The sequence below is a fragment of the Myotis nattereri genome, assembly GCF_964212035.1.
Source record: "Myotis nattereri genome assembly, chromosome: 4".
NCBI lineage: Eukaryota > Metazoa > Chordata > Mammalia > Chiroptera > Vespertilionidae > Myotis > Myotis nattereri.
This window is the reverse complement of record NC_138079.1, coordinates 91,725,991-91,737,431: the sequence shown is the minus strand read 5'-3', so window position 1 is coordinate 91,737,431 and position 11,441 is coordinate 91,725,991.

The following is an 11,441-nucleotide window of genomic DNA, read 5'->3' as shown; positions in this document are numbered from 1 at the left end:
CAGGGCTTCTCCACCTCCCCCTGCTCCTGAGGGGCAATTGGGACCAGCAGCCACCTCTTGCACCCGCTGCTGGCAATGGCCTGCTCGCACCCACTGCCAGTGCCAGCCCTGCTCATATTCCGGTGCCGGAGCTGCCACTCACACCCACTTCCAGCACCCAGCACCGGTCCCAATTGTTTGGTGCCATCAGGGGGTGCAAGCGGCAGCTGCTGGCCCTGATCACCCCTGAGGGATTCTCCACCTACCCCTGCTCCTGAGGGGCAATTGGGGCAGCAGCCACCACTCACACCAGCTGACGGCACCAGCCTTGCTTGTACCCTCTGCTGGCACCAGACCCAATCACTCCACACCATCAGCAGGTGCAAGCGGGGGCCTGCAATATCAGTGCCTGGGAGCAGCAGCAGTGGGAACAGGGCTGCCAGCAGACAGGGGACTGGCAGAAGGGGCCAGGCGGAGTTGCAGAGGATGAGGCGAGACCCACCCCTGTGCCCACCACAGCCTCTCGGCACACAGTTCCCTTTCAAGGTGCATGAATTTGTGCACTGGGCCCCTAGTTAAGGCATAAAAAAGCATTCCACAGAAGGGCAAATTGTTGTGAACTGAGCAGCCTCCCAGCAACCATACTATGAGGAAGCCCAAGCCATGTGAATGAACCATGGCATATCCTTGAATACTTGAAGAAGCTAATCTCTAGTATAAACATCCTTCAGTTATATCAACCACAAAGATTAAATTAATTATTATGTTGAAATAATTCTCTGATTGTTTATTTAGTTTTCTGACTGTTAAGCTTCCTAAATGTTAGGCTTCCTGAAGAGAGAGGCTCATGTTTGGCATTCACTGATATATCCCACTACTTAGCTAGGTACTTAGACCACAACTCAAATATTTGCAGATTTAGTTAATTGATGGCTAATGCATTAACTGAATTATCAGTTTGGAGATCTTGTGGTCACTTGCTTTCAAATGTGGCTAAATGCCTTCCAGTAATTTGCCACTCATGGTAAAAAGAATTCCATTGTCAGGAGGGTTTTTTTTTTTTGTAGGAAATAGGAAAGAAGGTAAAATTACTCACAAGTTTTATTTTCCAATCACCTGAGGATTTTATTTGCCTATATGTTCTGATTATCTATTCCTGCATAACACACTTCACAATAAAGTGGCCGAAAACAATAATAGTCATTGACTTGGCTCATAAATTGAGCAGGGCATAATGGGATTGCTCATCTCTGTTCCACAGGCCATCATCAGCTGGAGTAGCTTGGCTGGGAGCTGGAGAATCCACTTCCAAGATGGCTGGCAAGTTGTTGCTGGCCAGCAAGGGAAGCTCCGCTGAGGATGCGGATCAGGACCTCAGTTCCTCCCCTTGGTATCTCTCCATACCCAAGCTTGGTCATGCCCAGAGCATGGTAGCTGGATTTTAAAACTGAGTGTCCCAAGAGAACACAACAAACAAGCACATGGAATTTTATGATGCAACCTCAGAACTCACATGGCACCAGTTCTGCCATATGCTATTGTCAAGACAATCACAGAGATCTTCCCCTTGCAAGGGGAAAGGACATAGGCCTCATTGCGTTATGAAAGGTGTGGAGGTCATATTGAAAGAAGAGCATGTGGGATGGGAGATAGCCGTGGCCATCTTTGGAAAGTTCAGTCTTTCCCACCATCTCTCTCTTTCAGCATGGGCAATCAAATTGAATTTCAGCATTGGAAGTTTGGACACTGTTGCCAGTCCTCCACTTAATCATTTTTTTTCTTTTCTTTCTTTCTTCCTTTTCTTTCTTTCTTTTTTTTTTTTTTTTTGTCATCTATGCTGGGCATAGAAAGAAGTCCTGGATGTGCACAGATAAAAGAGAAAACTCTTTTGACTGAAGAGTTCACAGATGGGTAGAGAAGATGAATAAAGAAAATTCAGTGTGATGAGTGGTTTAGCCAAGGTATGTCTAGGCAGTGTTGACAGAGAAAGAAACTATTGGTTTTTCATGGAATGAAAGCTAAGTGTTAAGATTGCCTTAACACTTTTCTTCAGTGGATATCGGTTCTGTCACGTTGCTAGGTTCCCATTTTCAGAGTTAATATGTATTTCCCTAGATGACTACGTGGACAGCCAGCTCCCAAGTTGTACCATGTGGGAGCCACACCAACCACAACCAAAAGAACAGGACTTGTTGGTTAAGAAAGGCAGTAACGACTCAGACTGATGTCTTGGACTAATAGGTCCTCCTGGGAGCCTTGAAATTTTCATACGGAGGAGAAGTCTGGAAAACAAATAGTAATAATGATAATAATAATAATACCTTTTTAAAAGTAGACTTTGTCAGAACATTTTTATTACTTTTTATTGAATTTATTGAGGTGACATTGGTTAATAAAAGTGTATAGGTTTCAGATGTACAGTTCTATAATACATCATCTGTATATTGCATTGTGTGTTCACCACCCCAAACCAAGTCTCCTTCCATCACCATTTATTCCCTCTTTGCTCTCATCTACCTACCCCTCCCCCTTTTCTTCTGGTAATCACCATACTGTTGTCTGTGTCTAGGAGTTGTTGGTTATTTTGTTGTTGTTGTTTAACCCTTTAGCTTTCTCACCCAGGCCCCCTGAACCCTCCCCTCTGATAGCTGTCAGTCTGTTCTCTCTCTGAGTCTGTTTCTATTTTCCTTGTTAATTTATTTTGTTCATTAGACCGCACAAAGAATTCCCATATACCCTAAACCCAGTGCCCCATTACTACCATCTTAGATTAGTTTGGTACTTTATTACAATTAATCAACCAATATTGACACATTATTATTAACTCAAGTTGTGGTTTACTCAGATTTTCTTAATTTTTACCTAGTGTCCTTTTTCTACTCCAGGGTTCCATCCAGATACCACATCACATTTAGTTGTTGTCTTTTTAGACTCCTTTTGGCTATGACAGTTTTTAGATTTTTAATCTCTTTGAAAATCTTGACAGTTTTGAGGAGTACTAGTCATGCATGCTGTAAGACTTCCCTCTGTTGGATTTGTCTGATGTTTTCCTCATGATTAGACCGGGTTTTGGATTTGGGAAGGAAGACCACAGAGAAATATCATCATTTTCATCACATCATATCAATGGCATGAGGTATGAACACGATTTATCACTATTAATTTCAACCTTGACTTTGATGAGGTAGTGTTTGTCAAATTTCTCCACTGTACACTTGCTCCCCACCTTTACACTGCCCCCTTTGGAAGGAAGTTACTGTGTGAAGCTCACACTTAGGGAGTGGGAAGCTGTGCTCCTCCTCCTTGAGGAAGGCGAGTCTACATAAGCTGTTTAGAATTCTCCTGTACAGGAGATTTGTCTCTTTTCCCCCATTGATTTACTTGTTCGATCATTTCTTTATGGCAGTATGGACTCATAGATATTTTCTTTATATTTTGGGTTATAATCCAACACAAATTTATTTTGTTGCTCAAAGCATTCAGCTTTACCAATGGGAGATTTCGGGGTGGGTCCCTCTGCCCCTTTGACATACCTCCATTGTTGAGGTGTCATAATAACATTTTTACCTATATGTGCAAGAACTAGAAAATAAAGGGCACATTACTAGGTATATTACTAACTTGATCATTCAAGCATGCCTGTGGTGTATGTGCTCCCACTGACAGATAAGGAAACTCAGGTGCAGAAGGGTTCAGTAAAATATCCAAGGTCACAAAGCTTGTAAATAATAGAACTGGGATGTGAATCCACGCTGGCTCACTCCAAATCCCTGACGTGTAACAAGCTGAGAGCCAAAGGAATGCAAACTTATGTTATCCCCCAACCTGTTGAAACACAAACACTGGTTATATACATTGGCCTGTAAAAGGGGCCCAGAGGCAACTGAAAGAGCTTCCAATGACCACAAGCAGTGGCAGCCACTCTTCTGTATCTTTTGGCTTCTCTTCCTCACCCCGCTACCCACTATGCACAGTCAAGAAGACAACCACCCACATGGAAGTGTTATAGACTTCATGTGCTGCCCCCTCACAGGAAGTTGTGGAAAGATGTGATGGACAAGTAGGGATGGGTGCAAAAGCTGACATTTCCAAAATTCTAAGGGGTGATATTTTGGGGATTGAGTGGGTCTTCTTGGAGTCCCTTAAATTAGATCACAGAAGCCCACTCCACCCACTCAGGAGCGAGCCCTCCACACAACACACTCCCTTCCAAATCTTGGAGTTACACTCCTTCCATGTTCCCCTTCAACCCTGCAAGATGCCAAAACATCTTCAAGGGAGTCTGCTGAGAATTGCTAATCATTTTTACATTGAGTTGGGCAAAGCTCAGAGCAGAAGAAAAAAAAAAAAAGACCCACATTCCCTTTCGAAAGCAGCACAGTAACCAGAGATCTGGATCCAAAGACAGAGTCCAGTGTCCCTGTGTTGTGTGCCCGGGACCCAGAAAGCTCGGGCAAGCTGGTTTCTGCCCTATCAAAACCATCCTGGTATTATAATATAGAACATTCATTTCTCTGCTACTAGGTTCCACAACAGTCATCTTACCTCCCCCAAATCATACCCTGTTTCTTCAAAGCTATCAGCTTGCTTTCTGTTGGTTGAAAGATGGTAGAATATTGCACAATAAAAGTCAATTTTAGCAGTTTCTCTGCTGCCTCTGAAAAAGAGGGGGGAATCTCAGTATGAGGGCTGCCTTTCTTTATTAGTTTCTTCTTTATAAAATGACAATGCCATCCTTTAGATGTCTTAAGGAACTAGAGCAGAGCCAAAGTCGTCCGTGGCACTCAGCTGGAGTTCAAGACCTTGTTCATAATGCCTAAAAAACTTCAAAAAGTTCTGAGGACAATACCTAGTGTATGTAATACGCTCATGGACATCTAAAGAGCCTAAGAAAACTAGGCCATGGATATAATGAGAGGCAAAAATACTGATGAATGGAAGGGGAGATGCACCAGAGCGTCCCTGCGAACCTTTGTTTCCTGCTCTAAGGATAAAATTGGATGGGAGCAGCAGCTTTCAGAAGACGTCGACACTGTCCCACCGCTGTGGCGGGACCGGACTTTGTTTCCTAAATTTAAAGACACTGAGCTTCTTTAATTTGTCTTCATTGAAGCTATGTCATTTTCTGGACTTCTGGCTTTGTGGCTAACTCACTGTGTAGACACAGTTACCCTCTTTAAGAATATTCAAGCTTACTTGTCCACCAAACAGGGACCCTGTGCATGATTATGGGGATATTTTTAGCTGAAAGGTTTCTTCATGAGGCACTTGGGCCAGGTATGAGTTAAGATGCCCAGGGCCTCTGAGACAAAGCAGGGGTTGTTCCTGTCCTCCAGAAGCTTAATTACATGGCAGAGAATGTAACATTTATATGAAAATATGATGAAAAATTGTCTAGAGCAAACACACACACAATCCCAGAGCTACTGGCAACTCAACTAAGTTCTGATCTCTTCCTGATAATATACTTTCCAGAATATAGCAGTTAATTCACTTTAAAGGCAAAGGTGGTTATTCTCATGCAAGGACACTTTCCTCTGGATTATGTCCCTGCCATTGGTCAAGGTTAAAGAATATCTTGACCTTTGGCTGTGCTCTTCTCAGCAACCTTCTCTCTTTGGACCTTCGTCCATTAATTAGCATGACCCTAACAGAATGACCCAAGGAAAGAGAAGGGACTCAAATCAAAATGAGTTATCTTCTGCTGGAAGCAGCTATGTTTAAAGATCTCATTGGTTCATTTATTCATTTGTTCCTTCAACAAATATTTACTGAACTATACTAGCTGGTCAAGTGCTTTATTGGACACTGAGAATACAATAGTGGGAAGATACTTACAGCCTGGGGGAGGAGTTGAAAAAAATTTAAAGGCAATTATGACAGTCTGACAAGCTCTGGGATAGGAGTCAGCATAAGGCACTGTGGGAGCACAGATAATAGGCACCTTCTCTCCTTTGAGGCAGTAAGAGAAGACTTCCTGGAGGGGGTGTCATGGAAGCTTAGACCATCAGGACAAAGAGGAGTTGACTAGGTGAAATGAGAGCGCTTGAGGTGAGAGCGTTAAGGAAAGGGAACAGCAGGTGCTAGAGAGAGATGGGGGAAGAGAGCATAATGTATTCCTGGTGGGGGTAAGAGGGAAGGAGAGCAGGGTTGAAACATGAGGCTGCAAAGAACAGTTTGGGTTTATTACAGCAGTTGATGGGAAACCACAAATAGCTCTTAAGAAGAAAAGTGGAAAAGTCAGATTTGCACTTCAGGAAGAGCTCTGTGGCTATGGTAGATTAGGTAAAGAAATAAAATCTGCAGGTGCCCTAGGGCTCCCAATAGCCAGTGAAGATGGCCGCCACTTGGAAAAAAACGTTCTCCCACATATTGCCATCTCTAATACCTAGCACAACGAAGCGAAAGTATAGCAGCTACCCTCATTTCAGTCCTGAAGGAATGGAAGCTCTAAAATGGGTTTCTCGACCTCAGCTTTGAAATTTTGGACTAGATGACTGTTGTTTAGCAACATGCCTGGTCTTTACTCATGAGATGCCCAAAGAACCCTCCCACCAAATATGACATTTAAAAATGTCTCCAGACATTGCTGAATGGCCCCTATGGGGGCACAATAATGTCCGGTGGAGAATTACTATTCTAAATGATCAAGCCCCAGGTTCACATGAGCCAGGATGCTAACCAGGCTTCCATCTTCCTGGCCTACCCTCTTTCCATTCCCTCAAGCACAAGCCCACCCCCTTCGCTGCTGGCCCCCTCACTCATGGCCTCGGCACATCACATACATCAATCTGCCTCTAAGTGACTGAAGATTTTCCTGGGAATCTTAAGAACAGATGTCGCCTTCCCCCTGTCATTTTGGTTTACTGGTACATTAAAGCAAGGACTATTTTTTGGCCTGTGAGCTAAAAATGGTTAGCTTAGCACACTGGAAGCGAAAGAGATTTCTCTCATCACATGTGCATTTCTATACATTGCCTTTCAAACCTGCAGAATATTGGCATCAAAACTGGTGATGACTTGCATGATATCAGAGTCCATTTCTGCCCGGTTCCAAGGTGTTTGCCCTTGGCCGGGGCACCACGATCCATTTGGTGATTTGAAATTTCCTTTTAGAAGTACGAATTTAAAAACAAAACAAAACAAAACAAAAATCCTAAATCATTCTTCTCATGGATCTGAATAAAAACTTTGCCTAGTGACTTAAATTTGAAGATGTAAAAAAAACTGAATTTCACAGGGTGGTACGTGAAGCAAGAACATGATCAAGCCCATTTCCTCTGCTACCTCTTTACGTGAAAGCGTGGCGGCTGGGGAAATTGTCTTCCCCATACGCAAATTACCCTGCCAGACAAAGGGATTTTTTTTTTTAGAAGAGTCCTGAGCATGTAATTTTATTGCCTTAGCACTGATTTTAATATAATTCATGTAATTTCTTCTACAGGAGAAAAGTTATTTTCCTAAGTGCCTGGTAAAATGAGAGCTGATGGATTTTTTACTTCCACCAACTCTCTTGGTAGAATTTTCTACTAAAAGAAGAAACACAGAGAGGTGCTCAGCTCAGAGAGCCTCACCCTGGGAGAAGAGAGGGTTTGAAGGGCCTTTCAAGCTTGTTCACTTCTAATGACTCTGTATCTCAGAAGAGACCAAATGTACCTCAAAAACTGCCATCTTACCAAGATCAAACCAAGGTCAGACTTGGTCAGGGTTCTCAAATTCTGCACGATGGCCATTGAGGGTTGAATCATTCTTTGTTGCAGAGGCTGTCTTTGCGCTGTGAGACATTTAGCAGTATCCCTTCTCTCTACCCATTCTACACCAGTTACATAACATTTCAGTTGCAGTAACTGAAAACGCCCCAACTCACTGTCACCTGTGAGAAGCAGTGAATTTTGCCTCTTTGTTCTAGGACCTCCCTGGCTTCTTCCTGGGACCCGTCTAAGTAGTGGAGAGGAAAAAGCTGCATTCCGCACTCAAAATTAATTCTTAGGCAATCAAGAGTTGTTGTTGGATGACCCAAGAAAATCGAAAAGATAGATCTAGCAGGTGTCCAATACAATTACATCCTGCCATTTCCCTCCAGTACCTAAGGAGGCTTGTGCACAGCAGGATGCTAGAGTTGGACATTACTTTTCTTTCTGTTATTTATTTAACAGTGTTCATATAGTCTACCATGTGCCCGGCACAGATCTAAGTGCGTCAAAGAAGCCACTCGTTTATCTGGTCCTTACTATAATTCTGCAAGGTAGGTACTATTATCACCCCATTTCATATAATAGGAAAATGAGGTACAGAGACATTTAAGTATGAGTTACTGAGTAGCAAACAAGAATTCAGGGTAAGGCATTTGACATGGTCTGAGCTCTTCGTCAGTCGGCTATGATGTGTACAGTATGTGGTGGGGAAAGTACATTGACCGTGGACTCAGATTCATCTGGCTTGAGGTGGATTCCAACTCCTGGCTCTGTCACTAACCAGCTGGTGAACGTGGTCATGTCTCCAAACTTAATTACCTCCCATCTCCAAAATGATCACTTTGGGGGTTAGGATTTCAACACATAATTTTTTTGGGGGGCGGGGGGGAGGGACACAATTCAGTCCAGAGCAAAGTCTTTAGCCAAACAGTTGCTGACTTAATCATTTTAAAATCTAAGTCAGAGTAGGCCACTCCGCTGATCATAGCTTTCTAGTGGGGACTGTCACACTTAGAATAGAATTCAGATGCCAAATTGTGATCTGCTAACCCCTGCCTATCTCTTGGTCCTTACTTACCGCCCACCACTCTCTCCATTCCTATGCTCTAGCCACGCTGGCGTTTCTTCTGTCCCCATCGCACGCCAACTTTGTTCCTGCTTCGGACACTTTGCTCTTACTGGTCCCTCTGTCAGAAACATCTTTCCCAAGCCTGTTTTAATGGCTGGCTCCCTCTTGCTATTCAGGTCTCAGCTCCGATGTCACCTCTTCAGAACGGCCTTTCAGGCAATCTGAAAGTCACCCTTTGCGTTGTATCTGCTTTGCTTTCTTTCTTTTTAAATATATTTTTATTGATTTTTTACAGAGAAGAAGGGAGAGGGATAGAGAGAGTTAGAAACATTGATCAGCTGCCTCCTGCACACCCCCTACTCAGGATGTGCCCGCAACCAAGGTACATGCCCTTGACCGGAATGGAACCTGGGACCCTTTAGTCCACAGGCCGATGCTCTATCCACTGAGCCAAACCAGCTAGGGCTGCTTTGCTTTCTTAACAAAACTTTTCAGTATCTGACTTGATGCCTGCTCCTCCAGCTAGAGTAAAGCTCTCTAAGACCGCAGACCATGCCTGTCACATCCCAGCACCTGCCACCTAGCCCAGCACATCACAGGAGCTCATTAAATAACCAGTGAATGAGGAAAGAATGGTAAGAAGGCCCTTTAGTTCAGGCACATACATCTCCCTCTCCACCGACTCTCTTTAAGCCTCCCTCCACGGTGGGTAGCTCATGAGAAATATATAGAGAATTATAGCCTATAATCACCAAATGTGCCACTGGAAAACGAAAGGGAATTAGACTTGAAAATTACATCACAGGCAAACCCATGCTGTGAGGCCCCATTTAAAACCAAAGAGAGCTGACTGTCACCTCCTATCACCAGTTCATAAAAGGAAACAGAAAACCACACCCCCACCTTTCATTGTGGCTCACACGGGGAGTGAGAACGAACGGCATGTGCATTCTCCCTTGCTCCCTAAATTTCTTCAGTCTTTTAGTCCTATTTGTTACTTTCCTAAATAACAAGAAGAAATACACAAAAGAAGAGAAATCCAAACCATGTCTGTCCAAAGGGGTAAGACACACGCGGTGATGAACAGACAGTCCTTAGGATCAGGTGCCTCCAGCGGCTTCTCTGCTCACTCCCATCCCTGGTAGAGAAAGAAATGAATTTTTCTCACCTTCATCCTGCTGCAGGGCTCATCCTAGCAGCCCACACCAGCCTTGCGAATAAGAGCGCAGAGTCATGCCCTGGCCAGTGTGGCTCAGTTGGTTGGGCATCGTCCAGTGCACCCGGAGGTTGCCAGGTCGATTTCTGTCAAGGTCACATGCACAGGTTGTGGGCTTGATCCCCCGAAAGGGACATGCAAGAGGCAGCCGATCCATGTTTCTCTCTTACATCAGTGTTTCCCTCTCTGTTTCTCTCTCTCCCTAAAAATCAATAAACTATTCTTAAAAACGAAACAAAAGATCACAGAGCTGCCCCCTCTTCACAGTATGAATGTCAGAGGTCCCTCAGGCCAGCTCCTTGGGGCACAGATGTGTCTTGTTTGACCTGCAGTATTAGTTTTATTTGAATTAGTTGCCAACATTTAAAATTAAGATTTTATAGAAAAATCTATATTCCCAACCTCTCTAAAAAAGTCAATCTGACAATTTGAAATTCTTCTGGGACTGAGCAAAGGCCGCCTACCTTAGCATTCTGGAACTTTCCATTTCAGTACAGCCTCCATTCCGCCCACTTCACTCATTGATCTGATCCGTCTGGACCTCACTGGTACTGAGTGTGAGCCTTCAGACAGGAGGAGCTCTCGGTGAACATTTGTTGGAACAAATTCATGGAAAAATGCTTGGAAGCCCACATTCAGAGCTTTCCTCTTTAACGGATGTTTCAAATTTACTTAAAGTGTGAATATTCCTGTAAAGTGGTATTTTAAAACTTCGTTCATTTTAACCTTAGTATTGGGACAAGGAGAGGCCAGGAGGGCACTGAACGCCTAAAGAGGAAGTTGAATAAATTAGAGGAAAACAATGTCCCAGCAGACACGTTTCCTTTCCTCACAGTTTTGTCCAGAGCCCACACTTTTGGCCTTCGCCACTGCTGACTCTTAGGGACCTGGAGTTTGCAGGACTTTATTCAGTAAAGACAGACATAGATGAATCACCAACACAGAAGTAACTCCATTCTCCCACAAATACCGTTACCTCGTCCAAGTGGAAAATGCAGTCCTGGAATCTGACAGACGTGGGTTCAAATTCTGACCTCACACACTCTTTGCGACCAGCAATTTCAACCCGTATGCTGCAAACATTTTTAAAACATACAATACCTGACTGTTTAGTGAGGGGTACTAACCTCTTTTCCCTTAGATTGTCAATTTAAAAAAAAAGACAACTGCTAACACAATAATAGCCGTTTGGTATGAATAGATCAAAATTATACCTATTTTTTCGTCAGATCAGCAAATATAGTACATATTTTTGGTGTGCCGCAGAATTTTAGTAATTAGTTTATGTGTACCATGAGATGAAAAAGTTTGAAAATCGCCATTTGCGACCTCCAGTTAATCTCTGGGTCTTAGTTCTCTCATCTGTGAAATGGGTATAATAATTTACTTTACCTGAAATGTTTGTTGGGCAGAATAAATTAGTTGATGAATGGAACAGGCTCAGCACGATATCTGGCACACAACGGTACTCAATACATGTTTT